The sequence below is a fragment of the Dendropsophus ebraccatus genome, unplaced genomic scaffold, assembly GCF_027789765.1.
Source record: "Dendropsophus ebraccatus isolate aDenEbr1 unplaced genomic scaffold, aDenEbr1.pat pat_scaffold_658_ctg1, whole genome shotgun sequence".
Classification (NCBI taxonomy): Eukaryota; Metazoa; Chordata; class Amphibia; order Anura; family Hylidae; genus Dendropsophus; species Dendropsophus ebraccatus.
In genome coordinates, this window is record NW_027210257.1 from 32078 (window position 1) to 49555 (window position 17478).

Below are 17478 nucleotides of genomic sequence, written 5' to 3' on the forward strand. Positions count from 1 at the left end.
CATCATCCCACCACGCTGTGACTTAAATAACCAGTTTTTTTTTTGTTTTTTTTTGTTTTGTTTTTTTAAGTGTGCATCCCAATCGCCACAAGTAAGAAACTATTGGGAAGCTGACAGGACTTGGGGCAGCCTGGGATGGTCCCCAGTTTAAAGTACTTTCCTTCCTTTTTTCAAACTTGTGTTGTTCGCTCGCGAGGAAAGCTGCGTTGGCCTCCGCCGAGTTTCTGTAGTGTAGTGGTCATCACGTTCGCCTAACACGCGAAAGGTCCCCGGTTCGAAACCGGGCAGAAACATTGGTTTGGGTACCCTTTTGATCCAGGGACAAACCTTTTTACTTCGAAGCCCCAGTTTTCCTCCGCTCGGTTTGAATACTGGCGGCTGGCTCGCCATAGCGGTGCCTGTCTCAACAGGCAGGTTTCTGTAGTGTAGCGGTTATCACGTTCGCCTCACACGCGAAAGGTCCCCGGTTCGAAACCGGGCAGAAACACAGTTCTTTTGCAGCCTTTTGGCTACCCCACTACGTAGCCAAAAGCACCAACACGTGAAATATTCCGGCTTCGAAACCGGGCAGAAGCATGGTGCTTCTGGAAGAAATTTTTGGCTACCCCACTAGTGCAACACAAAACCTTCTTTGCGCAAGCAGGTGATATTTGCTTGCAACAAGGCTTTTTAGACACAGCCACATACTTGTCCAGTTTGTCTTGTTGGAGATATTGAAGACAGGTGTTTGGCAACGAGCAAGAGGCGGCTGATGAATCGGCCCCCACTCTCCTAGATTTTAAGCAGAAACTTCTGGGGAATTGTACTTGCGGGGTTTGTAAAAGTGAGCTCTTAGCAGAGGATGGTTTCGATCCATCGACCTCTGGGTTATGGGCCCAGCACGCTTCCGCTGCGCCACTCTGCTGCTGCTCAGGAGGTTAGGAAGGCGGGGAAGAGAAGCCGAAATAGGTGGCCTCTGGCTACCATGCGCCAGCAAGTATAGCCATTTGTTAAAGGCCAGGGCCCCCCCTTGAGGCTGTTTTCCTTTTTCGATATTATTGAGTCAAAGGTCATGTGACCTGGCTGGGGCTTCGAGCAATTGCGTGCAGCAACGGTGTCTCTGTGGCGCAATCGGTTAGCGCGTTCGGCTGTTAACCGAAAGGTTGGTGGTTCGAGTCCACCCAGGGACGATGGCCTAATTTTCTTTGGCTTTCAGGGCACAGCGAAAGGCCCTCCTTTGGCAGGCCTGAGCTGCACTCCCAACTGAGAGCTTGGATGTGGTGTCTGTTTTAAATTCCTCAGACTGGGAGCACAGCTCTCTTAAAAGGGTGTTTTAAGGTAGTAGAGGAAGAGCGCAGCCAGAATGTGTGTTTCAGCTGCTCGAAAGGTCCAACACGAAAGGATGCACCCGCCTCCCTCCCCCCAAAGAAAAAGGTCCTTCGAGCCGGAATCGAACCAGCGACCTAAGGATTGCTAATGTTTTTACTACAGTCCTCCGCTCTACCAGCTGAGCTATCGAAGGCTTGGCCGGCCTTTGCTCGCCTACCTCCTAGGCTTGTCAAAGAGTGGCATGAGAAAAGGCATTTGAAAAAGTCAAAAGGTTATGGAGGATGCGGGCATCGATCCCGCTACCTCTCGCATGCTAAGCGAGCGCTCTACCATTTGAGCTAATCCCCCTCTCACGTCCGTTCACTTTGGCCATCATCCCACCACGCTGTGACTTAAATAACCAGTTTTTTTTTGTTTTTTTTTGTTTTGTTTTTTTTAAGTGTGCATCCCAATCGCCACAAGTAAGAAACTATTGGGAAGCTGACAGGACTTGGGGCAGCCTGGGATGGTCCCCAGTTTAAAGTACTTTCCTTCCTTTTTTCAAACTTGTGTTGTTCGCTCGCGAGGAAAGCTGCGTTGGCCTCCGCCGAGTTTCTGTAGTGTAGTGGTCATCACGTTCGCCTAACACGCGAAAGGTCCCCGGTTCGAAACCGGGCAGAAACATTGGTTTGGGTACCCTTTTGATCCAGGGACAAACCTTTTTACTTCGAAGCCCCAGTTTTCCTCCGCTCGGTTTGAATACTGGCGGCTGGCTCGCCATAGCGGTGCCTGTCTCAACAGGCAGGTTTCTGTAGTGTAGCGGTTATCACGTTCGCCTCACACGCGAAAGGTCCCCGGTTCGAAACCGGGCAGAAACACAGTTCTTTTGCAGCCTTTTGGCTACCCCACTACGTAGCCAAAAGCACCAACACGTGAAATATTCCGGCTTCGAAACCGGGCAGAAGCATGGTGCTTCTGGAAGAAATTTTTGGCTACCCCACTAGTGCAACACAAAACCTTCTTTGCGCAAGCAGGTGATATTTGCTTGCAACAAGGCTTTTTAGACACAGCCACATACTTGTCCAGTTTGTCTTGTTGGAGATATTGAAGACAGGTGTTTGGCAACGAGCAAGAGGCGGCTGATGAATCGGCCCCCACTCTCCTAGATTTTAAGCAGAAACTTCTGGGGAATTGTACTTGCGGGGTTTGTAAAAGTGAGCTCTTAGCAGAGGATGGTTTCGATCCATCGACCTCTGGGTTATGGGCCCAGCACGCTTCCGCTGCGCCACTCTGCTGCTGCTCAGGAGGTTAGGAAGGCGGGGAAGAGAAGCCGAAATAGGTGGCCTCTGGCTACCATGCGCCAGCAAGTATAGCCATTTGTTAAAGGCCAGGGCCCCCCCTTGAGGCTGTTTTCCTTTTTCGATATTATTGAGTCAAAGGTCATGTGACCTGGCTGGGGCTTCGAGCAATTGCGTGCAGCAACGGTGTCTCTGTGGCGCAATCGGTTAGCGCGTTCGGCTGTTAACCGAAAGGTTGGTGGTTCGAGTCCACCCAGGGACGATGGCCTAATTTTCTTTGGCTTTCAGGGCACAGCGAAAGGCCCTCCTTTGGCAGGCCTGAGCTGCACTCCCAACTGAGAGCTTGGATGTGGTGTCTGTTTTAAATTCCTCAGACTGGGAGCACAGCTCTCTTAAAAGGGTGTTTTAAGGTAGTAGAGGAAGAGCGCAGCCAGAATGTGTGTTTCAGCTGCTCGAAAGGTCCAACACGAAAGGATGCACCCGCCTCCCTCCCCCCAAAGAAAAAGGTCCTTCGAGCCGGAATCGAACCAGCGACCTAAGGATTGCTAATGTTTTTACTACAGTCCTCCGCTCTACCAGCTGAGCTATCGAAGGCTTGGCCGGCCTTTGCTCGCCTACCTCCTAGGCTTGTCAAAGAGTGGCATGAGAAAAGGCATTTGAAAAAGTCAAAAGGTTATGGAGGATGCGGGCATCGATCCCGCTACCTCTCGCATGCTAAGCGAGCGCTCTACCATTTGAGCTAATCCCCCTCTCACGTCCGTTCACTTTGGCCATCATCCCACCACGCTGTGACTTAAATAACCAGTTTTTTTTTGTTTTTTTTTGTTTTGTTTTTTTAAGTGTGCATCCCAATCGCCACAAGTAAGAAACTATTGGGAAGCTGACAGGACTTGGGGCAGCCTGGGATGGTCCCCAGTTTAAAGTACTTTCCTTCCTTTTTTCAAACTTGTGTTGTTCGCTCGCGAGGAAAGCTGCGTTGGCCTCCGCCGAGTTTCTGTAGTGTAGTGGTCATCACGTTCGCCTAACACGCGAAAGGTCCCCGGTTCGAAACCGGGCAGAAACATTGGTTTGGGTACCCTTTTGATCCAGGGACAAACCTTTTTACTTCGAAGCCCCAGTTTTCCTCCGCTCGGTTTGAATACTGGCGGCTGGCTCGCCATAGCGGTGCCTGTCTCAACAGGCAGGTTTCTGTAGTGTAGCGGTTATCACGTTCGCCTCACACGCGAAAGGTCCCCGGTTCGAAACCGGGCAGAAACACAGTTCTTTTGCAGCCTTTTGGCTACCCCACTACGTAGCCAAAAGCACCAACACGTGAAATATTCCGGCTTCGAAACCGGGCAGAAGCATGGTGCTTCTGGAAGAAATTTTTGGCTACCCCACTAGTGCAACACAAAACCTTCTTTGCGCAAGCAGGTGATATTTGCTTGCAACAAGGCTTTTTAGACACAGCCACATACTTGTCCAGTTTGTCTTGTTGGAGATATTGAAGACAGGTGTTTGGCAACGAGCAAGAGGCGGCTGATGAATCGGCCCCCACTCTCCTAGATTTTAAGCAGAAACTTCTGGGGAATTGTACTTGCGGGGTTTGTAAAAGTGAGCTCTTAGCAGAGGATGGTTTCGATCCATCGACCTCTGGGTTATGGGCCCAGCACGCTTCCGCTGCGCCACTCTGCTGCTGCTCAGGAGGTTAGGAAGGCGGGGAAGAGAAGCCGAAATAGGTGGCCTCTGGCTACCATGCGCCAGCAAGTATAGCCATTTGTTAAAGGCCAGGGCCCCCCCTTGAGGCTGTTTTCCTTTTTCGATATTATTGAGTCAAAGGTCATGTGACCTGGCTGGGGCTTCGAGCAATTGCGTGCAGCAACGGTGTCTCTGTGGCGCAATCGGTTAGCGCGTTCGGCTGTTAACCGAAAGGTTGGTGGTTCGAGTCCACCCAGGGACGATGGCCTAATTTTCTTTGGCTTTCAGGGCACAGCGAAAGGCCCTCCTTTGGCAGGCCTGAGCTGCACTCCCAACTGAGAGCTTGGATGTGGTGTCTGTTTTAAATTCCTCAGACTGGGAGCACAGCTCTCTTAAAAGGGTGTTTTAAGGTAGTAGAGGAAGAGCGCAGCCAGAATGTGTGTTTCAGCTGCTCGAAAGGTCCAACACGAAAGGATGCACCCGCCTCCCTCCCCCCAAAGAAAAAGGTCCTTCGAGCCGGAATCGAACCAGCGACCTAAGGATTGCTAATGTTTTTACTACAGTCCTCCGCTCTACCAGCTGAGCTATCGAAGGCTTGGCCGGCCTTTGCTCGCCTACCTCCTAGGCTTGTCAAAGAGTGGCATGAGAAAAGGCATTTGAAAAAGTCAAAAGGTTATGGAGGATGCGGGCATCGATCCCGCTACCTCTCGCATGCTAAGCGAGCGCTCTACCATTTGAGCTAATCCCCCTCTCACGTCCGTTCACTTTGGCCATCATCCCACCACGCTGTGACTTAAATAACCAGTTTTTTTTTGTTTTTTTTTGTTTTGTTTTTTTAAGTGTGCATCCCAATCGCCACAAGTAAGAAACTATTGGGAAGCTGACAGGACTTGGGGCAGCCTGGGATGGTCCCCAGTTTAAAGTACTTTCCTTCCTTTTTTCAAACTTGTGTTGTTCGCTCGCGAGGAAAGCTGCGTTGGCCTCCGCCGAGTTTCTGTAGTGTAGTGGTCATCACGTTCGCCTAACACGCGAAAGGTCCCCGGTTCGAAACCGGGCAGAAACATTGGTTTGGGTACCCTTTTGATCCAGGGACAAACCTTTTTACTTCGAAGCCCCAGTTTTCCTCCGCTCGGTTTGAATACTGGCGGCTGGCTCGCCATAGCGGTGCCTGTCTCAACAGGCAGGTTTCTGTAGTGTAGCGGTTATCACGTTCGCCTCACACGCGAAAGGTCCCCGGTTCGAAACCGGGCAGAAACACAGTTCTTTTGCAGCCTTTTGGCTACCCCACTACGTAGCCAAAAGCACCAACACGTGAAATATTCCGGCTTCGAAACCGGGCAGAAGCATGGTGCTTCTGGAAGAAATTTTTGGCTACCCCACTAGTGCAACACAAAACCTTCTTTGCGCAAGCAGGTGATATTTGCTTGCAACAAGGCTTTTTAGACACAGCCACATACTTGTCCAGTTTGTCTTGTTGGAGATATTGAAGACAGGTGTTTGGCAACGAGCAAGAGGCGGCTGATGAATCGGCCCCCACTCTCCTAGATTTTAAGCAGAAACTTCTGGGGAATTGTACTTGCGGGGTTTGTAAAAGTGAGCTCTTAGCAGAGGATGGTTTCGATCCATCGACCTCTGGGTTATGGGCCCAGCACGCTTCCGCTGCGCCACTCTGCTGCTGCTCAGGAGGTTAGGAAGGCGGGGAAGAGAAGCCGAAATAGGTGGCCTCTGGCTACCATGCGCCAGCAAGTATAGCCATTTGTTAAAGGCCAGGGCCCCCCCTTGAGGCTGTTTTCCTTTTTCGATATTATTGAGTCAAAGGTCATGTGACCTGGCTGGGGCTTCGAGCAATTGCGTGCAGCAACGGTGTCTCTGTGGCGCAATCGGTTAGCGCGTTCGGCTGTTAACCGAAAGGTTGGTGGTTCGAGTCCACCCAGGGACGATGGCCTAATTTTCTTTGGCTTTCAGGGCACAGCGAAAGGCCCTCCTTTGGCAGGCCTGAGCTGCACTCCCAACTGAGAGCTTGGATGTGGTGTCTGTTTTAAATTCCTCAGACTGGGAGCACAGCTCTCTTAAAAGGGTGTTTTAAGGTAGTAGAGGAAGAGCGCAGCCAGAATGTGTGTTTCAGCTGCTCGAAAGGTCCAACACGAAAGGATGCACCCGCCTCCCTCCCCCCAAAGAAAAAGGTCCTTCGAGCCGGAATCGAACCAGCGACCTAAGGATTGCTAATGTTTTTACTACAGTCCTCCGCTCTACCAGCTGAGCTATCGAAGGCTTGGCCGGCCTTTGCTCGCCTACCTCCTAGGCTTGTCAAAGAGTGGCATGAGAAAAGGCATTTGAAAAAGTCAAAAGGTTATGGAGGATGCGGGCATCGATCCCGCTACCTCTCGCATGCTAAGCGAGCGCTCTACCATTTGAGCTAATCCCCCTCTCACGTCCGTTCACTTTGGCCATCATCCCACCACGCTGTGACTTAAATAACCAGTTTTTTTTTGTTTTTTTTTGTTTTGTTTTTTTAAGTGTGCATCCCAATCGCCACAAGTAAGAAACTATTGGGAAGCTGACAGGACTTGGGGCAGCCTGGGATGGTCCCCAGTTTAAAGTACTTTCCTTCCTTTTTTTCAAACTTGTGTTGTTCGCTCGCGAGGAAAGCTGCGTTGGCCTCCGCCGAGTTTCTGTAGTGTAGTGGTCATCACGTTCGCCTAACACGCGAAAGGTCCCCGGTTCGAAACCGGGCAGAAACATTGGTTTGGGTACCCTTTTGATCCAGGGACAAACCTTTTTACTTCGAAGCCCCAGTTTTCCTCCGCTCGGTTTGAATACTGGCGGCTGGCTCGCCATAGCGGTGCCTGTCTCAACAGGCAGGTTTCTGTAGTGTAGCGGTTATCACGTTCGCCTCACACGCGAAAGGTCCCCGGTTCGAAACCGGGCAGAAACACAGTTCTTTTGCAGCCTTTTGGCTACCCCACTACGTAGCCAAAAGCACCAACACGTGAAATATTCCGGCTTCGAAACCGGGCAGAAGCATGGTGCTTCTGGAAGAAATTTTTGGCTACCCCACTAGTGCAACACAAAACCTTCTTTGCGCAAGCAGGTGATATTTGCTTGCAACAAGGCTTTTTAGACACAGCCACATACTTGTCCAGTTTGTCTTGTTGGAGATATTGAAGACAGGTGTTTGGCAACGAGCAAGAGGCGGCTGATGAATCGGCCCCCACTCTCCTAGATTTTAAGCAGAAACTTCTGGGGAATTGTACTTGCGGGGTTTGTAAAAGTGAGCTCTTAGCAGAGGATGGTTTCGATCCATCGACCTCTGGGTTATGGGCCCAGCACGCTTCCGCTGCGCCACTCTGCTGCTGCTCAGGAGGTTAGGAAGGCGGGGAAGAGAAGCCGAAATAGGTGGCCTCTGGCTACCATGCGCCAGCAAGTATAGCCATTTGTTAAAGGCCAGGGCCCCCCCTTGAGGCTGTTTTCCTTTTTCGATATTATTGAGTCAAAGGTCATGTGACCTGGCTGGGGCTTCGAGCAATTGCGTGCAGCAACGGTGTCTCTGTGGCGCAATCGGTTAGCGCGTTCGGCTGTTAACCGAAAGGTTGGTGGTTCGAGTCCACCCAGGGACGATGGCCTAATTTTCTTTGGCTTTCAGGGCACAGCGAAAGGCCCTCCTTTGGCAGGCCTGAGCTGCACTCCCAACTGAGAGCTTGGATGTGGTGTCTGTTTTAAATTCCTCAGACTGGGAGCACAGCTCTCTTAAAAGGGTGTTTTAAGGTAGTAGAGGAAGAGCGCAGCCAGAATGTGTGTTTCAGCTGCTCGAAAGGTCCAACACGAAAGGATGCACCCGCCTCCCTCCCCCCAAAGAAAAAGGTCCTTCGAGCCGGAATCGAACCAGCGACCTAAGGATTGCTAATGTTTTTACTACAGTCCTCCGCTCTACCAGCTGAGCTATCGAAGGCTTGGCCGGCCTTTGCTCGCCTACCTCCTAGGCTTGTCAAAGAGTGGCATGAGAAAAGGCATTTGAAAAAGTCAAAAGGTTATGGAGGATGCGGGCATCGATCCCGCTACCTCTCGCATGCTAAGCGAGCGCTCTACCATTTGAGCTAATCCCCCTCTCACGTCCGTTCACTTTGGCCATCATCCCACCACGCTGTGACTTAAATAACCAGTTTTTTTTGTTTTTTTTTGTTTTGTTTTTTTAAGTGTGCATCCCAATCGCCACAAGTAAGAAACTATTGGGAAGCTGACAGGACTTGGGGCAGCCTGGGATGGTCCCCAGTTTAAAGTACTTTCCTTCCTTTTTTCAAACTTGTGTTGTTCGCTCGCGAGGAAAGCTGCGTTGGCCTCCGCCGAGTTTCTGTAGTGTAGTGGTCATCACGTTCGCCTAACACGCGAAAGGTCCCCGGTTCGAAACCGGGCAGAAACATTGGTTTGGGTACCCTTTTGATCCAGGGACAAACCTTTTTACTTCGAAGCCCCAGTTTTCCTCCGCTCGGTTTGAATACTGGCGGCTGGCTCGCCATAGCGGTGCCTGTCTCAACAGGCAGGTTTCTGTAGTGTAGCGGTTATCACGTTCGCCTCACACGCGAAAGGTCCCCGGTTCGAAACCGGGCAGAAACACAGTTCTTTTGCAGCCTTTTGGCTACCCCACTACGTAGCCAAAAGCACCAACACGTGAAATATTCCGGCTTCGAAACCGGGCAGAAGCATGGTGCTTCTGGAAGAAATTTTTGGCTACCCCACTAGTGCAACACAAAACCTTCTTTGCGCAAGCAGGTGATATTTGCTTGCAACAAGGCTTTTTAGACACAGCCACATACTTGTCCAGTTTGTCTTGTTGGAGATATTGAAGACAGGTGTTTGGCAACGAGCAAGAGGCGGCTGATGAATCGGCCCCCACTCTCCTAGATTTTAAGCAGAAACTTCTGGGGAATTGTACTTGCGGGGTTTGTAAAAGTGAGCTCTTAGCAGAGGATGGTTTCGATCCATCGACCTCTGGGTTATGGGCCCAGCACGCTTCCGCTGCGCCACTCTGCTGCTGCTCAGGAGGTTAGGAAGGCGGGGAAGAGAAGCCGAAATAGGTGGCCTCTGGCTACCATGCGCCAGCAAGTATAGCCATTTGTTAAAGGCCAGGGCCCCCCCTTGAGGCTGTTTTCCTTTTTCGATATTATTGAGTCAAAGGTCATGTGACCTGGCTGGGGCTTCGAGCAATTGCGTGCAGCAACGGTGTCTCTGTGGCGCAATCGGTTAGCGCGTTCGGCTGTTAACCGAAAGGTTGGTGGTTCGAGTCCACCCAGGGACGATGGCCTAATTTTCTTTGGCTTTCAGGGCACAGCGAAAGGCCCTCCTTTGGCAGGCCTGAGCTGCACTCCCAACTGAGAGCTTGGATGTGGTGTCTGTTTTAAATTCCTCAGACTGGGAGCACAGCTCTCTTAAAAGGGTGTTTTAAGGTAGTAGAGGAAGAGCGCAGCCAGAATGTGTGTTTCAGCTGCTCGAAAGGTCCAACACGAAAGGATGCACCCGCCTCCCTCCCCCCAAAGAAAAAGGTCCTTCGAGCCGGAATCGAACCAGCGACCTAAGGATTGCTAATGTTTTTACTACAGTCCTCCGCTCTACCAGCTGAGCTATCGAAGGCTTGGCCGGCCTTTGCTCGCCTACCTCCTAGGCTTGTCAAAGAGTGGCATGAGAAAAGGCATTTGAAAAAGTCAAAAGGTTATGGAGGATGCGGGCATCGATCCCGCTACCTCTCGCATGCTAAGCGAGCGCTCTACCATTTGAGCTAATCCCCCTCTCACGTCCGTTCACTTTGGCCATCATCCCACCACGCTGTGACTTAAATAACCAGTTTTTTTTTGTTTTTTTTTGTTTTGTTTTTTTAAGTGTGCATCCCAATCGCCACAAGTAAGAAACTATTGGGAAGCTGACAGGACTTGGGGCAGCCTGGGATGGTCCCCAGTTTAAAGTACTTTCCTTCCTTTTTTCAAACTTGTGTTGTTCGCTCGCGAGGAAAGCTGCGTTGGCCTCCGCCGAGTTTCTGTAGTGTAGTGGTCATCACGTTCGCCTAACACGCGAAAGGTCCCCGGTTCGAAACCGGGCAGAAACATTGGTTTGGGTACCCTTTTGATCCAGGGACAAACCTTTTTACTTCGAAGCCCCAGTTTTCCTCCGCTCGGTTTGAATACTGGCGGCTGGCTCGCCATAGCGGTGCCTGTCTCAACAGGCAGGTTTCTGTAGTGTAGCGGTTATCACGTTCGCCTCACACGCGAAAGGTCCCCGGTTCGAAACCGGGCAGAAACACAGTTCTTTTGCAGCCTTTTGGCTACCCCACTACGTAGCCAAAAGCACCAACACGTGAAATATTCCGGCTTCGAAACCGGGCAGAAGCATGGTGCTTCTGGAAGAAATTTTTGGCTACCCCACTAGTGCAACACAAAACCTTCTTTGCGCAAGCAGGTGATATTTGCTTGCAACAAGGCTTTTTAGACACAGCCACATACTTGTCCAGTTTGTCTTGTTGGAGATATTGAAGACAGGTGTTTGGCAACGAGCAAGAGGCGGCTGATGAATCGGCCCCCACTCTCCTAGATTTTAAGCAGAAACTTCTGGGGAATTGTACTTGCGGGGTTTGTAAAAGTGAGCTCTTAGCAGAGGATGGTTTCGATCCATCGACCTCTGGGTTATGGGCCCAGCACGCTTCCGCTGCGCCACTCTGCTGCTGCTCAGGAGGTTAGGAAGGCGGGGAAGAGAAGCCGAAATAGGTGGCCTCTGGCTACCATGCGCCAGCAAGTATAGCCATTTGTTAAAGGCCAGGGCCCCCCCTTGAGGCTGTTTTCCTTTTTCGATATTATTGAGTCAAAGGTCATGTGACCTGGCTGGGGCTTCGAGCAATTGCGTGCAGCAACGGTGTCTCTGTGGCGCAATCGGTTAGCGCGTTCGGCTGTTAACCGAAAGGTTGGTGGTTCGAGTCCACCCAGGGACGATGGCCTAATTTTCTTTGGCTTTCAGGGCACAGCGAAAGGCCCTCCTTTGGCAGGCCTGAGCTGCACTCCCAACTGAGAGCTTGGATGTGGTGTCTGTTTTAAATTCCTCAGACTGGGAGCACAGCTCTCTTAAAAGGGTGTTTTAAGGTAGTAGAGGAAGAGCGCAGCCAGAATGTGTGTTTCAGCTGCTCGAAAGGTCCAACACGAAAGGATGCACCCGCCTCCCTCCCCCCAAAGAAAAAGGTCCTTCGAGCCGGAATCGAACCAGCGACCTAAGGATTGCTAATGTTTTTACTACAGTCCTCCGCTCTACCAGCTGAGCTATCGAAGGCTTGGCCGGCCTTTGCTCGCCTACCTCCTAGGCTTGTCAAAGAGTGGCATGAGAAAAGGCATTTGAAAAAGTCAAAAGGTTATGGAGGATGCGGGCATCGATCCCGCTACCTCTCGCATGCTAAGCGAGCGCTCTACCATTTGAGCTAATCCCCCTCTCACGTCCGTTCACTTTGGCCATCATCCCACCACGCTGTGACTTAAATAACCAGTTTTTTTTTGTTTTTTTTTGTTTTGTTTTTTTAAGTGTGCATCCCAATCGCCACAAGTAAGAAACTATTGGGAAGCTGACAGGACTTGGGGCAGCCTGGGATGGTCCCCAGTTTAAAGTACTTTCCTTCCTTTTTTCAAACTTGTGTTGTTCGCTTCGCGAGGAAAGCTGCGTTGGCCTCCGCCGAGTTTCTGTAGTGTAGTGGTCATCACGTTCGCCTAACACGCGAAAGGTCCCCGGTTCGAAACCGGGCAGAAACATTGGTTTGGGTACCCTTTTGATCCAGGGACAAACCTTTTTACTTCGAAGCCCCAGTTTTCCTCCGCTCGGTTTGAATACTGGCGGCTGGCTCGCCATAGCGGTGCCTGTCTCAACAGGCAGGTTTCTGTAGTGTAGCGGTTATCACGTTCGCCTCACACGCGAAAGGTCCCCGGTTCGAAACCGGGCAGAAACACAGTTCTTTTGCAGCCTTTTGGCTACCCCACTACGTAGCCAAAAGCACCAACACGTGAAATATTCCGGCTTCGAAACCGGGCAGAAGCATGGTGCTTCTGGAAGAAATTTTTGGCTACCCCACTAGTGCAACACAAAACCTTCTTTGCGCAAGCAGGTGATATTTGCTTGCAACAAGGCTTTTTAGACACAGCCACATACTTGTCCAGTTTGTCTTGTTGGAGATATTGAAGACAGGTGTTTGGCAACGAGCAAGAGGCGGCTGATGAATCGGCCCCCACTCTCCTAGATTTTAAGCAGAAACTTCTGGGGAATTGTACTTGCGGGGTTTGTAAAAGTGAGCTCTTAGCAGAGGATGGTTTCGATCCATCGACCTCTGGGTTATGGGCCCAGCACGCTTCCGCTGCGCCACTCTGCTGCTGCTCAGGAGGTTAGGAAGGCGGGGAAGAGAAGCCGAAATAGGTGGCCTCTGGCTACCATGCGCCAGCAAGTATAGCCATTTGTTAAAGGCCAGGGCCCCCCCTTGAGGCTGTTTTCCTTTTTCGATATTATTGAGTCAAAGGTCATGTGACCTGGCTGGGGCTTCGAGCAATTGCGTGCAGCAACGGTGTCTCTGTGGCGCAATCGGTTAGCGCGTTCGGCTGTTAACCGAAAGGTTGGTGGTTCGAGTCCACCCAGGGACGATGGCCTAATTTTCTTTGGCTTTCAGGGCACAGCGAAAGGCCCTCCTTTGGCAGGCCTGAGCTGCACTCCCAACTGAGAGCTTGGATGTGGTGTCTGTTTTAAATTCCTCAGACTGGGAGCACAGCTCTCTTAAAAGGGTGTTTTAAGGTAGTAGAGGAAGAGCGCAGCCAGAATGTGTGTTTCAGCTGCTCGAAAGGTCCAACACGAAAGGATGCACCCGCCTCCCTCCCCCCAAAGAAAAAGGTCCTTCGAGCCGGAATCGAACCAGCGACCTAAGGATTGCTAATGTTTTTACTACAGTCCTCCGCTCTACCAGCTGAGCTATCGAAGGCTTGGCCGGCCTTTGCTCGCCTACCTCCTAGGCTTGTCAAAGAGTGGCATGAGAAAAGGCATTTGAAAAAGTCAAAAGGTTATGGAGGATGCGGGCATCGATCCCGCTACCTCTCGCATGCTAAGCGAGCGCTCTACCATTTGAGCTAATCCCCCTCTCACGTCCGTTCACTTTGGCCATCATCCCACCACGCTGTGACTTAAATAACCAGTTTTTTTTTGTTTTTTTTTGTTTTGTTTTTTTAAGTGTGCATCCCAATCGCCACAAGTAAGAAACTATTGGGAAGCTGACAGGACTTGGGGCAGCCTGGGATGGTCCCCAGTTTAAAGTACTTTCCTTCCTTTTTTCAAACTTGTGTTGTTCGCTCGCGAGGAAAGCTGCGTTGGCCTCCGCCGAGTTTCTGTAGTGTAGTGGTCATCACGTTCGCCTAACACGCGAAAGGTCCCCGGTTCGAAACCGGGCAGAAACATTGGTTTGGGTACCCTTTTGATCCAGGGACAAACCTTTTTACTTCGAAGCCCCAGTTTTCCTCCGCTCGGTTTGAATACTGGCGGCTGGCTCGCCATAGCGGTGCCTGTCTCAACAGGCAGGTTTCTGTAGTGTAGCGGTTATCACGTTCGCCTCACACGCGAAAGGTCCCCGGTTCGAAACCGGGCAGAAACACAGTTCTTTTGCAGCCTTTTGGCTACCCCACTACGTAGCCAAAAGCACCAACACGTGAAATATTCCGGCTTCGAAACCGGGCAGAAGCATGGTGCTTCTGGAAGAAATTTTTGGCTACCCCACTAGTGCAACACAAAACCTTCTTTGCGCAAGCAGGTGATATTTGCTTGCAACAAGGCTTTTTAGACACAGCCACATACTTGTCCAGTTTGTCTTGTTGGAGATATTGAAGACAGGTGTTTGGCAACGAGCAAGAGGCGGCTGATGAATCGGCCCCCACTCTCCTAGATTTTAAGCAGAAACTTCTGGGGAATTGTACTTGCGGGGTTTGTAAAAGTGAGCTCTTAGCAGAGGATGGTTTCGATCCATCGACCTCTGGGTTATGGGCCCAGCACGCTTCCGCTGCGCCACTCTGCTGCTGCTCAGGAGGTTAGGAAGGCGGGGAAGAGAAGCCGAAATAGGTGGCCTCTGGCTACCATGCGCCAGCAAGTATAGCCATTTGTTAAAGGCCAGGGCCCCCCCTTGAGGCTGTTTTCCTTTTTCGATATTATTGAGTCAAAGGTCATGTGACCTGGCTGGGGCTTCGAGCAATTGCGTGCAGCAACGGTGTCTCTGTGGCGCAATCGGTTAGCGCGTTCGGCTGTTAACCGAAAGGTTGGTGGTTCGAGTCCACCCAGGGACGATGGCCTAATTTTCTTTGGCTTTCAGGGCACAGCGAAAGGCCCTCCTTTGGCAGGCCTGAGCTGCACTCCCAACTGAGAGCTTGGATGTGGTGTCTGTTTTAAATTCCTCAGACTGGGAGCACAGCTCTCTTAAAAGGGTGTTTTAAGGTAGTAGAGGAAGAGCGCAGCCAGAATGTGTGTTTCAGCTGCTCGAAAGGTCCAACACGAAAGGATGCACCCGCCTCCCTCCCCCCAAAGAAAAAGGTCCTTCGAGCCGGAATCGAACCAGCGACCTAAGGATTGCTAATGTTTTTACTACAGTCCTCCGCTCTACCAGCTGAGCTATCGAAGGCTTGGCCGGCCTTTGCTCGCCTACCTCCTAGGCTTGTCAAAGAGTGGCATGAGAAAAGGCATTTGAAAAAGTCAAAAGGTTATGGAGGATGCGGGCATCGATCCCGCTACCTCTCGCATGCTAAGCGAGCGCTCTACCATTTGAGCTAATCCCCCTCTCACGTCCGTTCACTTTGGCCATCATCCCACCACGCTGTGACTTAAATAACCAGTTTTTTTTTGTTTTTTTTTGTTTTGTTTTTTTAAGTGTGCATCCCAATCGCCACAAGTAAGAAACTATTGGGAAGCTGACAGGACTTGGGGCAGCCTGGGATGGTCCCCAGTTTAAAGTACTTTCCTTCCTTTTTTCAAACTTGTGTTGTTCGCTCGCGAGGAAAGCTGCGTTGGCCTCCGCCGAGTTTCTGTAGTGTAGTGGTCATCACGTTCGCCTAACACGCGAAAGGTCCCCGGTTCGAAACCGGGCAGAAACATTGGTTTGGGTACCCTTTTGATCCAGGGACAAACCTTTTTACTTCGAAGCCCCAGTTTTCCTCCGCTCGGTTTGAATACTGGCGGCTGGCTCGCCATAGCGGTGCCTGTCTCAACAGGCAGGTTTCTGTAGTGTAGCGGTTATCACGTTCGCCTCACACGCGAAAGGTCCCCGGTTCGAAACCGGGCAGAAACACAGTTCTTTTGCAGCCTTTTGGCTACCCCACTACGTAGCCAAAAGCACCAACACGTGAAATATTCCGGCTTCGAAACCGGGCAGAAGCATGGTGCTTCTGGAAGAAATTTTTGGCTACCCCACTAGTGCAACACAAAACCTTCTTTGCGCAAGCAGGTGATATTTGCTTGCAACAAGGCTTTTTAGACACAGCCACATACTTGTCCAGTTTGTCTTGTTGGAGATATTGAAGACAGGTGTTTGGCAACGAGCAAGAGGCGGCTGATGAATCGGCCCCCACTCTCCTAGATTTTAAGCAGAAACTTCTGGGGAATTGTACTTGCGGGGTTTGTAAAAGTGAGCTCTTAGCAGAGGATGGTTTCGATCCATCGACCTCTGGGTTATGGGCCCAGCACGCTTCCGCTGCGCCACTCTGCTGCTGCTCAGGAGGTTAGGAAGGCGGGGAAGAGAAGCCGAAATAGGTGGCCTCTGGCTACCATGCGCCAGCAAGTATAGCCATTTGTTAAAGGCCAGGGCCCCCCCTTGAGGCTGTTTTCCTTTTTCGATATTATTGAGTCAAAGGTCATGTGACCTGGCTGGGGCTTCGAGCAATTGCGTGCAGCAACGGTGTCTCTGTGGCGCAATCGGTTAGCGCGTTCGGCTGTTAACCGAAAGGTTGGTGGTTCGAGTCCACCCAGGGACGATGGCCTAATTTTCTTTGGCTTTCAGGGCACAGCGAAAGGCCCTCCTTTGGCAGGCCTGAGCTGCACTCCCAACTGAGAGCTTGGATGTGGTGTCTGTTTTAAATTCCTCAGACTGGGAGCACAGCTCTCTTAAAAGGGTGTTTTAAGGTAGTAGAGGAAGAGCGCAGCCAGAATGTGTGTTTCAGCTGCTCGAAAGGTCCAACACGAAAGGATGCACCCGCCTCCCTCCCCCCAAAGAAAAAGGTCCTTCGAGCCGGAATCGAACCAGCGACCTAAGGATTGCTAATGTTTTTACTACAGTCCTCCGCTCTACCAGCTGAGCTATCGAAGGCTTGGCCGGCCTTTGCTCGCCTACCTCCTAGGCTTGTCAAAGAGTGGCATGAGAAAAGGCATTTGAAAAAGTCAAAAGGTTATGGAGGATGCGGGCATCGATCCCGCTACCTCTCGCATGCTAAGCGAGCGCTCTACCATTTGAGCTAATCCCCCTCTCACGTCCGTTCACTTTGGCCATCATCCCACCACGCTGTGACTTAAATAACCAGTTTTTTTTTGTTTTTTTTTGTTTTGTTTTTTTAAGTGTGCATCCCAATCGCCACAAGTAAGAAACTATTGGGAAGCTGACAGGACTTGGGGCAGCCTGGGATGGTCCCCAGTTTAAAGTACTTTCCTTCCTTTTTTCAAACTTGTGTTGTTCGCTCGCGAGGAAAGCTGCGTTGGCCTCCGCCGAGTTTCTGTAGTGTAGTGGTCATCACGTTCGCCTAACACGCGAAAGGTCCCCGGTTCGAAACCGGGCAGAAACATTGGTTTGGGTACCCTTTTGATCCAGGGACAAACCTTTTTACTTCGAAGCCCCAGTTTTCCTCCGCTCGGTTTGAATACTGGCGGCTGGCTCGCCATAGCGGTGCCTGTCTCAACAGGCAGGTTTCTGTAGTGTAGCGGTTATCACGTTCGCCTCACACGCGAAAGGTCCCCGGTTCGAAACCGGGCAGAAACACAGTTCTTTTGCAGCCTTTTGGCTACCCCACTACGTAGCCAAAAGCACCAACACGTGAAATATTCCGGCTTCGAAACCGGGCAGAAGCATGGTGCTTCTGGAAGAAATTTTTGGCTACCCCACTAGTGCAACACAAAACCTTCTTTGCGCAAGCAGGTGATATTTGCTTGCAACAAGGCTTTTTAGACACAGCCACATACTTGTCCAGTTTGTCTTGTT

At 51.0% G+C, this 17478-nt stretch overlaps 62 non-coding genes across 62 annotated transcripts; 32 read left to right on the forward strand and 30 right to left on the reverse strand.

Moving 5' to 3' along the window:
• Positions 1–220: 220 nt before the first annotated feature.
• TRNAV-AAC (transfer RNA valine (anticodon AAC)) lies at positions 221–293 on the forward strand. The gene has a single exon. It is a non-coding gene; the product is annotated as a tRNA-Val (tRNA).
• Positions 294–414: 121 nt separating this feature from the next.
• On the forward strand, positions 415–487 carry TRNAV-CAC (transfer RNA valine (anticodon CAC)). Its single transcript has one exon. It is a non-coding gene; the product is annotated as a tRNA-Val (tRNA).
• A 345-nt stretch (positions 488–832) lies between these two features.
• On the reverse strand, positions 833–904 carry TRNAM-CAU (transfer RNA methionine (anticodon CAU)). Its single transcript has one exon. It is a non-coding gene; the product is annotated as a tRNA-Met (tRNA).
• Positions 905–1095: 191 nt separating this feature from the next.
• Positions 1096–1169, forward strand: TRNAN-GUU (transfer RNA asparagine (anticodon GUU)). The gene has a single exon. It is a non-coding gene; the product is annotated as a tRNA-Asn (tRNA).
• A 245-nt stretch (positions 1170–1414) lies between these two features.
• TRNAY-GUA (transfer RNA tyrosine (anticodon GUA)) lies at positions 1415–1501 on the reverse strand. Its single transcript is given in 2 exon segments — positions 1415–1450; positions 1465–1501. It is a non-coding gene; the product is annotated as a tRNA-Tyr (tRNA).
• Positions 1502–1583: 82 nt separating this feature from the next.
• TRNAA-AGC (transfer RNA alanine (anticodon AGC)) lies at positions 1584–1656 on the reverse strand. Its single transcript has one exon. It is a non-coding gene; the product is annotated as a tRNA-Ala (tRNA).
• Positions 1657–1898: 242 nt separating this feature from the next.
• Positions 1899–1971, forward strand: TRNAV-AAC (transfer RNA valine (anticodon AAC)). The gene has a single exon. It is a non-coding gene; the product is annotated as a tRNA-Val (tRNA).
• Positions 1972–2092: 121 nt separating this feature from the next.
• TRNAV-CAC (transfer RNA valine (anticodon CAC)) lies at positions 2093–2165 on the forward strand. Its single transcript has one exon. It is a non-coding gene; the product is annotated as a tRNA-Val (tRNA).
• A 345-nt stretch (positions 2166–2510) lies between these two features.
• TRNAM-CAU (transfer RNA methionine (anticodon CAU)) lies at positions 2511–2582 on the reverse strand. The gene has a single exon. It is a non-coding gene; the product is annotated as a tRNA-Met (tRNA).
• Positions 2583–2773: 191 nt separating this feature from the next.
• Positions 2774–2847, forward strand: TRNAN-GUU (transfer RNA asparagine (anticodon GUU)). Its single transcript has one exon. It is a non-coding gene; the product is annotated as a tRNA-Asn (tRNA).
• Positions 2848–3092: 245 nt separating this feature from the next.
• On the reverse strand, positions 3093–3179 carry TRNAY-GUA (transfer RNA tyrosine (anticodon GUA)). Its single transcript is given in 2 exon segments — positions 3093–3128; positions 3143–3179. It is a non-coding gene; the product is annotated as a tRNA-Tyr (tRNA).
• An 82-nt stretch (positions 3180–3261) lies between these two features.
• TRNAA-AGC (transfer RNA alanine (anticodon AGC)) lies at positions 3262–3334 on the reverse strand. Its single transcript has one exon. It is a non-coding gene; the product is annotated as a tRNA-Ala (tRNA).
• A 241-nt stretch (positions 3335–3575) lies between these two features.
• On the forward strand, positions 3576–3648 carry TRNAV-AAC (transfer RNA valine (anticodon AAC)). The gene has a single exon. It is a non-coding gene; the product is annotated as a tRNA-Val (tRNA).
• Positions 3649–3769: 121 nt separating this feature from the next.
• TRNAV-CAC (transfer RNA valine (anticodon CAC)) lies at positions 3770–3842 on the forward strand. The gene has a single exon. It is a non-coding gene; the product is annotated as a tRNA-Val (tRNA).
• Positions 3843–4187: 345 nt separating this feature from the next.
• On the reverse strand, positions 4188–4259 carry TRNAM-CAU (transfer RNA methionine (anticodon CAU)). Its single transcript has one exon. It is a non-coding gene; the product is annotated as a tRNA-Met (tRNA).
• A 191-nt stretch (positions 4260–4450) lies between these two features.
• Positions 4451–4524, forward strand: TRNAN-GUU (transfer RNA asparagine (anticodon GUU)). Its single transcript has one exon. It is a non-coding gene; the product is annotated as a tRNA-Asn (tRNA).
• Positions 4525–4769: 245 nt separating this feature from the next.
• On the reverse strand, positions 4770–4856 carry TRNAY-GUA (transfer RNA tyrosine (anticodon GUA)). Its single transcript is given in 2 exon segments — positions 4770–4805; positions 4820–4856. It is a non-coding gene; the product is annotated as a tRNA-Tyr (tRNA).
• An 82-nt stretch (positions 4857–4938) lies between these two features.
• Positions 4939–5011, reverse strand: TRNAA-AGC (transfer RNA alanine (anticodon AGC)). Its single transcript has one exon. It is a non-coding gene; the product is annotated as a tRNA-Ala (tRNA).
• Positions 5012–5252: 241 nt separating this feature from the next.
• TRNAV-AAC (transfer RNA valine (anticodon AAC)) lies at positions 5253–5325 on the forward strand. The gene has a single exon. It is a non-coding gene; the product is annotated as a tRNA-Val (tRNA).
• Positions 5326–5446: 121 nt separating this feature from the next.
• TRNAV-CAC (transfer RNA valine (anticodon CAC)) lies at positions 5447–5519 on the forward strand. Its single transcript has one exon. It is a non-coding gene; the product is annotated as a tRNA-Val (tRNA).
• A 345-nt stretch (positions 5520–5864) lies between these two features.
• On the reverse strand, positions 5865–5936 carry TRNAM-CAU (transfer RNA methionine (anticodon CAU)). The gene has a single exon. It is a non-coding gene; the product is annotated as a tRNA-Met (tRNA).
• A 191-nt stretch (positions 5937–6127) lies between these two features.
• Positions 6128–6201, forward strand: TRNAN-GUU (transfer RNA asparagine (anticodon GUU)). Its single transcript has one exon. It is a non-coding gene; the product is annotated as a tRNA-Asn (tRNA).
• A 245-nt stretch (positions 6202–6446) lies between these two features.
• Positions 6447–6533, reverse strand: TRNAY-GUA (transfer RNA tyrosine (anticodon GUA)). The gene is given in 2 exon segments: positions 6447–6482; positions 6497–6533. It is a non-coding gene; the product is annotated as a tRNA-Tyr (tRNA).
• Positions 6534–6615: 82 nt separating this feature from the next.
• On the reverse strand, positions 6616–6688 carry TRNAA-AGC (transfer RNA alanine (anticodon AGC)). Its single transcript has one exon. It is a non-coding gene; the product is annotated as a tRNA-Ala (tRNA).
• Positions 6689–6930: 242 nt separating this feature from the next.
• Positions 6931–7003, forward strand: TRNAV-AAC (transfer RNA valine (anticodon AAC)). Its single transcript has one exon. It is a non-coding gene; the product is annotated as a tRNA-Val (tRNA).
• A 121-nt stretch (positions 7004–7124) lies between these two features.
• Positions 7125–7197, forward strand: TRNAV-CAC (transfer RNA valine (anticodon CAC)). The gene has a single exon. It is a non-coding gene; the product is annotated as a tRNA-Val (tRNA).
• A 345-nt stretch (positions 7198–7542) lies between these two features.
• TRNAM-CAU (transfer RNA methionine (anticodon CAU)) lies at positions 7543–7614 on the reverse strand. Its single transcript has one exon. It is a non-coding gene; the product is annotated as a tRNA-Met (tRNA).
• A 191-nt stretch (positions 7615–7805) lies between these two features.
• Positions 7806–7879, forward strand: TRNAN-GUU (transfer RNA asparagine (anticodon GUU)). The gene has a single exon. It is a non-coding gene; the product is annotated as a tRNA-Asn (tRNA).
• A 245-nt stretch (positions 7880–8124) lies between these two features.
• TRNAY-GUA (transfer RNA tyrosine (anticodon GUA)) lies at positions 8125–8211 on the reverse strand. Its single transcript is given in 2 exon segments — positions 8125–8160; positions 8175–8211. It is a non-coding gene; the product is annotated as a tRNA-Tyr (tRNA).
• Positions 8212–8293: 82 nt separating this feature from the next.
• On the reverse strand, positions 8294–8366 carry TRNAA-AGC (transfer RNA alanine (anticodon AGC)). The gene has a single exon. It is a non-coding gene; the product is annotated as a tRNA-Ala (tRNA).
• A 240-nt stretch (positions 8367–8606) lies between these two features.
• TRNAV-AAC (transfer RNA valine (anticodon AAC)) lies at positions 8607–8679 on the forward strand. The gene has a single exon. It is a non-coding gene; the product is annotated as a tRNA-Val (tRNA).
• Positions 8680–8800: 121 nt separating this feature from the next.
• Positions 8801–8873, forward strand: TRNAV-CAC (transfer RNA valine (anticodon CAC)). Its single transcript has one exon. It is a non-coding gene; the product is annotated as a tRNA-Val (tRNA).
• Positions 8874–9218: 345 nt separating this feature from the next.
• Positions 9219–9290, reverse strand: TRNAM-CAU (transfer RNA methionine (anticodon CAU)). The gene has a single exon. It is a non-coding gene; the product is annotated as a tRNA-Met (tRNA).
• A 191-nt stretch (positions 9291–9481) lies between these two features.
• Positions 9482–9555, forward strand: TRNAN-GUU (transfer RNA asparagine (anticodon GUU)). Its single transcript has one exon. It is a non-coding gene; the product is annotated as a tRNA-Asn (tRNA).
• A 245-nt stretch (positions 9556–9800) lies between these two features.
• Positions 9801–9887, reverse strand: TRNAY-GUA (transfer RNA tyrosine (anticodon GUA)). The gene is given in 2 exon segments: positions 9801–9836; positions 9851–9887. It is a non-coding gene; the product is annotated as a tRNA-Tyr (tRNA).
• An 82-nt stretch (positions 9888–9969) lies between these two features.
• TRNAA-AGC (transfer RNA alanine (anticodon AGC)) lies at positions 9970–10042 on the reverse strand. The gene has a single exon. It is a non-coding gene; the product is annotated as a tRNA-Ala (tRNA).
• Positions 10043–10283: 241 nt separating this feature from the next.
• On the forward strand, positions 10284–10356 carry TRNAV-AAC (transfer RNA valine (anticodon AAC)). Its single transcript has one exon. It is a non-coding gene; the product is annotated as a tRNA-Val (tRNA).
• Positions 10357–10477: 121 nt separating this feature from the next.
• TRNAV-CAC (transfer RNA valine (anticodon CAC)) lies at positions 10478–10550 on the forward strand. The gene has a single exon. It is a non-coding gene; the product is annotated as a tRNA-Val (tRNA).
• Positions 10551–10895: 345 nt separating this feature from the next.
• Positions 10896–10967, reverse strand: TRNAM-CAU (transfer RNA methionine (anticodon CAU)). The gene has a single exon. It is a non-coding gene; the product is annotated as a tRNA-Met (tRNA).
• A 191-nt stretch (positions 10968–11158) lies between these two features.
• TRNAN-GUU (transfer RNA asparagine (anticodon GUU)) lies at positions 11159–11232 on the forward strand. The gene has a single exon. It is a non-coding gene; the product is annotated as a tRNA-Asn (tRNA).
• A 245-nt stretch (positions 11233–11477) lies between these two features.
• Positions 11478–11564, reverse strand: TRNAY-GUA (transfer RNA tyrosine (anticodon GUA)). The gene is given in 2 exon segments: positions 11478–11513; positions 11528–11564. It is a non-coding gene; the product is annotated as a tRNA-Tyr (tRNA).
• An 82-nt stretch (positions 11565–11646) lies between these two features.
• Positions 11647–11719, reverse strand: TRNAA-AGC (transfer RNA alanine (anticodon AGC)). The gene has a single exon. It is a non-coding gene; the product is annotated as a tRNA-Ala (tRNA).
• A 242-nt stretch (positions 11720–11961) lies between these two features.
• Positions 11962–12034, forward strand: TRNAV-AAC (transfer RNA valine (anticodon AAC)). Its single transcript has one exon. It is a non-coding gene; the product is annotated as a tRNA-Val (tRNA).
• A 121-nt stretch (positions 12035–12155) lies between these two features.
• TRNAV-CAC (transfer RNA valine (anticodon CAC)) lies at positions 12156–12228 on the forward strand. Its single transcript has one exon. It is a non-coding gene; the product is annotated as a tRNA-Val (tRNA).
• A 345-nt stretch (positions 12229–12573) lies between these two features.
• Positions 12574–12645, reverse strand: TRNAM-CAU (transfer RNA methionine (anticodon CAU)). Its single transcript has one exon. It is a non-coding gene; the product is annotated as a tRNA-Met (tRNA).
• A 191-nt stretch (positions 12646–12836) lies between these two features.
• Positions 12837–12910, forward strand: TRNAN-GUU (transfer RNA asparagine (anticodon GUU)). The gene has a single exon. It is a non-coding gene; the product is annotated as a tRNA-Asn (tRNA).
• Positions 12911–13155: 245 nt separating this feature from the next.
• Positions 13156–13242, reverse strand: TRNAY-GUA (transfer RNA tyrosine (anticodon GUA)). The gene is given in 2 exon segments: positions 13156–13191; positions 13206–13242. It is a non-coding gene; the product is annotated as a tRNA-Tyr (tRNA).
• Positions 13243–13324: 82 nt separating this feature from the next.
• TRNAA-AGC (transfer RNA alanine (anticodon AGC)) lies at positions 13325–13397 on the reverse strand. The gene has a single exon. It is a non-coding gene; the product is annotated as a tRNA-Ala (tRNA).
• A 241-nt stretch (positions 13398–13638) lies between these two features.
• On the forward strand, positions 13639–13711 carry TRNAV-AAC (transfer RNA valine (anticodon AAC)). The gene has a single exon. It is a non-coding gene; the product is annotated as a tRNA-Val (tRNA).
• A 121-nt stretch (positions 13712–13832) lies between these two features.
• On the forward strand, positions 13833–13905 carry TRNAV-CAC (transfer RNA valine (anticodon CAC)). Its single transcript has one exon. It is a non-coding gene; the product is annotated as a tRNA-Val (tRNA).
• Positions 13906–14250: 345 nt separating this feature from the next.
• On the reverse strand, positions 14251–14322 carry TRNAM-CAU (transfer RNA methionine (anticodon CAU)). The gene has a single exon. It is a non-coding gene; the product is annotated as a tRNA-Met (tRNA).
• A 191-nt stretch (positions 14323–14513) lies between these two features.
• Positions 14514–14587, forward strand: TRNAN-GUU (transfer RNA asparagine (anticodon GUU)). Its single transcript has one exon. It is a non-coding gene; the product is annotated as a tRNA-Asn (tRNA).
• Positions 14588–14832: 245 nt separating this feature from the next.
• On the reverse strand, positions 14833–14919 carry TRNAY-GUA (transfer RNA tyrosine (anticodon GUA)). Its single transcript is given in 2 exon segments — positions 14833–14868; positions 14883–14919. It is a non-coding gene; the product is annotated as a tRNA-Tyr (tRNA).
• Positions 14920–15001: 82 nt separating this feature from the next.
• TRNAA-AGC (transfer RNA alanine (anticodon AGC)) lies at positions 15002–15074 on the reverse strand. The gene has a single exon. It is a non-coding gene; the product is annotated as a tRNA-Ala (tRNA).
• Positions 15075–15315: 241 nt separating this feature from the next.
• On the forward strand, positions 15316–15388 carry TRNAV-AAC (transfer RNA valine (anticodon AAC)). Its single transcript has one exon. It is a non-coding gene; the product is annotated as a tRNA-Val (tRNA).
• A 121-nt stretch (positions 15389–15509) lies between these two features.
• Positions 15510–15582, forward strand: TRNAV-CAC (transfer RNA valine (anticodon CAC)). Its single transcript has one exon. It is a non-coding gene; the product is annotated as a tRNA-Val (tRNA).
• A 345-nt stretch (positions 15583–15927) lies between these two features.
• TRNAM-CAU (transfer RNA methionine (anticodon CAU)) lies at positions 15928–15999 on the reverse strand. The gene has a single exon. It is a non-coding gene; the product is annotated as a tRNA-Met (tRNA).
• A 191-nt stretch (positions 16000–16190) lies between these two features.
• TRNAN-GUU (transfer RNA asparagine (anticodon GUU)) lies at positions 16191–16264 on the forward strand. The gene has a single exon. It is a non-coding gene; the product is annotated as a tRNA-Asn (tRNA).
• A 245-nt stretch (positions 16265–16509) lies between these two features.
• Positions 16510–16596, reverse strand: TRNAY-GUA (transfer RNA tyrosine (anticodon GUA)). The gene is given in 2 exon segments: positions 16510–16545; positions 16560–16596. It is a non-coding gene; the product is annotated as a tRNA-Tyr (tRNA).
• Positions 16597–16678: 82 nt separating this feature from the next.
• On the reverse strand, positions 16679–16751 carry TRNAA-AGC (transfer RNA alanine (anticodon AGC)). Its single transcript has one exon. It is a non-coding gene; the product is annotated as a tRNA-Ala (tRNA).
• A 241-nt stretch (positions 16752–16992) lies between these two features.
• On the forward strand, positions 16993–17065 carry TRNAV-AAC (transfer RNA valine (anticodon AAC)). Its single transcript has one exon. It is a non-coding gene; the product is annotated as a tRNA-Val (tRNA).
• A 121-nt stretch (positions 17066–17186) lies between these two features.
• Positions 17187–17259, forward strand: TRNAV-CAC (transfer RNA valine (anticodon CAC)). Its single transcript has one exon. It is a non-coding gene; the product is annotated as a tRNA-Val (tRNA).
• The last annotated feature ends 219 nt before the right edge of the window (positions 17260–17478 follow it).